Below are 4309 nucleotides of genomic sequence, written 5' to 3' on the forward strand. Positions count from 1 at the left end.
AGCATGTCATCAACATAAAATAAATTATCACATAAACAACTTTTAATGTGTAAGTATTTCTGAATCTGTTTAAGAGAAAAGTCGTATGTGGCATACAGTAATTTCTTCCTATAATCATTCAAACTAGAAGTATGATGTGCTATTATTCCTCCTAATTGTAGTGATTTAGGAACTACCACTTTCAAATCCTTAAACTTTGAAACAAAGATATGCAACTCATGGACTTATCCATAATAGGCATATTATCAAGTATTTAGAATTCAAAATATTTCATAATGAGAAATTTATCTATACCTTTTTTTTTATTATTATATTCAAATTCTAACGAATTTCAGATTTCCTTTGGAGACTTGACAGAGGTAAACAAATCTTATAGCCTATCTGATGAGTTGTTGAGAATATGACCTCTGCATGGCAATTCATCTTCTTTTTCGAATCTGCTTTCACCTTCTTAGTGAACATAATTTGTTCCTTAAAACGATCAAGTTTCACGAACTCTTGATTCATCACGGAAATAGCCTTAGACTCCATTGCGATTAATACCTTAAAATTGTTGAGGCAGTGGGTGTAGAATAGGCTTTGAGGCGTGATGAATCACTATCTTTAAGGTATTAATTGCCCCCACTAGATTGCTGCAAGGTTATGGCAATATACCTCCAGGATACAACAAAGCCTGAAATCTGCAGACAGCAACTCCTGAAGATTTCCCTTAAGAACTCTTTATATGAACTGAATTTAGAGAGACTAGAAGAAAAGAAGAAGAAGTAGAAGTAGTATATATCTGGATTGAAAAACTCATCCATATTTATAAAGAATGAAAAGTCATGGCACCTTTTCTAGATAGACACATCTGTTTATCTCTAATAGATACAACTGTTTGTGTAATAGACATGTCTGTTTATTAAAAGACACTTATACAAATAGTTGTAATTATTTATATAAAATAGACATGTCTGTTTATTAATGACACCTATATAAACGATTATGACCTTTTGTATAGAATAGACATGTACATTTATTAACAGACACCTATACAAATAGATTGTATTGTTATATTGAATTGTTATGTGTATCTATTAAAAGACACATCTACTTGTTAATAATCTCATCTATTCGTAATTTATTTGCGAAATATTTAAATAAAGTCATAATAAAGTCAACATGGCCATGCTCGATGTGGCCACTCACTTTGTATTATATAATTTTTTTAGGCTAAAAGATGTTGTGTGGAACCAAAATCTCCGTCAGCGAGAATGACGACATGTTTGGAACATTTTTTTAGAAGAAAGCAAACTTTTAATTAATTAATAAAAGAAAGACATCTAAATTATTTTTTTAATTTAAATACTAATTTTTGTGAAGAATAATGATTTACATAAATAATCTTGTTTAATCCATGTCGTTTTGCTAGTTGAATTGATGCATACATTTTGCATAGTCATTTAGGTCTAATTTTATAACCATTTTTATTTGATTATTAGTCATTTTTAGCTAATTTCATTAGTTAATTAGTTAGTTTTTCATAGTTGTCAATTTTGGATTAATTTGTAATTTTACTTTGTTTTGTAGGAAAATGGTGTTTTTGAAGGACTAAAGAGAATTTTGCCATTGAGGAGTGTCTTCTACAGCAAAAGATGTCAAAAACAAGTTTTCAAGCTGAAATATGCATTGACCAAACTGCATAACTTGTCGCATAAGCTATGCAGATCCGCATAAGGAGAAAGATCACTGCTCAGAACCAATTAAATGTGCATAAGGAGATCGCATAGCTTATGCACATTCTCGCCTCCCTTATGCACATTCACGAAATTGTGCATAACCTATGCACTAAGTCATGCAGCCGCATAAGTGACCTGTAATCAGCTGAATCGCATAAGGGACTGATAACTTATGCACCACTTATGCAAATTCCATAAAGAGTTCATTAATGAGTCAGGAGATTCCTCAATGTATTCCTCCTAGAACATACTATTTTAGGGCTCCATGTCAGAAAATGCTATATATAGTCTCATTTTCCCATTTTGAAGGAGACAAGGAGCAAAGAAGAAGAGGAGGAGGTCAGAATTTGAGGAGTCATTTTCACCTTCCACACCATTTTCAACCAAGATTTGCAGATTTCTTTCTTTCTTTACTCTTTTCTACATTTCTAGTGTTTAATTCCTTACTTCTTAGCTTAGATTAAAGCTTTATTTCCATTTAAACTCATCATATCTTGTAAGCATTATGGATAGTGAGTAGTTTATTTTGATTCTGGAGTAAGGGTTGTAATATTTGAGATATTTTGTGGATTTTGATTGGGTAATCCATATTTTGTGGTCTTAATGAGTTTTATTCATTTCTTGTATGCTTAATGACATGCTTAATGTAGGATCCCATTGAGTAATGTTCTTAATCCATGGTTGAAGCAATCGAAAGGAGAAGGCCTTGTGATATATAATCAGGAAATTGGACTTAATTAACTTAGACCTAGAAATAGGCTAAGGATTAAGAGGATTCACAGATTAATTAAAGAACTTAATGGGTCATAATTAATTCTAACTCCACGAAAGTAGGATTAGTTTGATTAAGGCACTCTTTGTCTCACTAAAGGGAATTCAAAGGATTTAAGAATTAATCTCCTTAAAACCCATAAGTTTCATAAAATTGATAACCGTTTTAAATCCCAAAATAGCTCGAATATGAAATCCCTAACTCCGTAATCGCTTTTTTTTACCATTGTTAATTTCTAATCGAATTTTATCATTTGGCATTTTGAATATTGCCATATTTTAACTTGCTTATTTCAATTTGTTGCAATTTTAGTATAATTTATACTTTGTTGAATAGAATATTAATTTTGCACATTTAGATTTCATACTCCATTACCCATTAATTCATTATTTTAATTTCATAAATACTTCAATTTAGTCAACTTTTATATCGAAAATTCAATCATTAACACAACTCCTCGTGGGATCGATATTTTTCTATACTACTTGTACGACCTGCACTTGCGTTGGGACGCATCAAGTTTTTGGCGCCGTTGCCGGGGAGTTGTTTGTTTAAGATTGAATTCTTGATCATTTTAGTTGTTTATAGTTTTATTTTTGTTATCTTTTCATTTTGTGTTTGTTTGTTCTTTTTCAGGTACTTTTAATCTTTTATGAGAAGAGCTAGAAGCTCAAGTGATACATCCTTATTGTTCAATCCCAAATAGAGAAATTTTGTAAGGCCAACAAGAAAGAAACCAGAAAAGAAAAGAAGCATTGAGAGAAACCAAATTGAAGCGTATATGGTCGATGAAAGAGTTAGAATTGATGTTGGTAATGCCGAAATGGTCAAAACAATGAAAATGAAGACCAAGGAGAAGAAGTTGTTAATGCAAACGTGCCTAGGGGAAGTATGATGGATCATGCTTTTCCACGTTTTGATGATTTGAGAGAGAGCATAGCAAGACCAAGGATTGATGCAAATAGTTACAATATGGATTTTGGAGTTCTTCAAATGATTCATAATTCTCAATTTGGATGACATCCTTCTGAAAATCCACACACACATCTAATGAAGTTTGCTATGATTGTGACATGCAAAACAACTCGAGTGTCTGATGATGCAAAGAAGATTGAAGCTATTCCCATTCTCTTTGAAAGATAGAGCATTGGATTGGCTTGATTCTTTACCTCACAACTCCATTACAAATTGGGAGCAACTCACGATGCATTTCTTGCACAATATTTTCCACTGAAAACTCAAGAGCCGAGGAATCAAATGACAACTTTGCATCAAGAGAAGATGAAACTCTTATGAGTCATGGATGAGATGGAAGGAATTAGAGAGATTATGCCCACATCATGCCATTCCAAATGGATGATAAATCAAAATTTTTACACAAATGTCACTCCCGCAATCAGAGGAATTATTGATGCTCAAACAGAGGAGAATTCATTATTAAGCATGAAGATGAAGCTTATGAGCTATTGGAGAAAATTGCAAAGAATACTCATCTTTGGAGTAGTCCAAGAGGACCACCCAACTCAAAAAGGCAAGTCTGGAATATATGATCTTGATCCATTCAACATGATTAATGCAAAGTTTGATGCACTTACAAATGTCCTTGCTAAGAAGATGGAAGATTTGAGTATGTTGGTTAGTTCATCAACATCACCGAAGTTCACAACAAGTGGCTTATGCAGAGGAAACAACCACTGTGGAGTAGATTATGGAGAACAAGCAAGATATGTTGGTAATTATGGAAACAAGCAAATGGGGAATCCTTATTCTCAAACTTACAATCCAAATTGGAGGAATCATCCCAACTTTTCATGGGGAA

The 4309-nt window shown here is 32.6% G+C and overlaps 1 non-coding gene across 1 annotated transcript; it reads right to left on the bottom strand.

Annotated features, from left to right (window-relative positions):
• Positions 1-3731: 3731 nt before the first annotated feature.
• Positions 3732-3837, bottom strand: LOC131176562 (small nucleolar RNA R71). The gene has a single exon (XR_009146575.1). It is a non-coding gene; the product is annotated as a small nucleolar RNA R71 (small nucleolar RNA).
• Between the last annotated feature and the right edge of the window lie 472 nt (positions 3838-4309).

The sequence above is a fragment of the Hevea brasiliensis genome, unplaced genomic scaffold (genome assembly GCF_030052815.1).
Source record: "Hevea brasiliensis isolate MT/VB/25A 57/8 unplaced genomic scaffold, ASM3005281v1 Scaf165, whole genome shotgun sequence".
Classification (NCBI taxonomy): domain Eukaryota; kingdom Viridiplantae; phylum Streptophyta; class Magnoliopsida; order Malpighiales; family Euphorbiaceae; genus Hevea; species Hevea brasiliensis.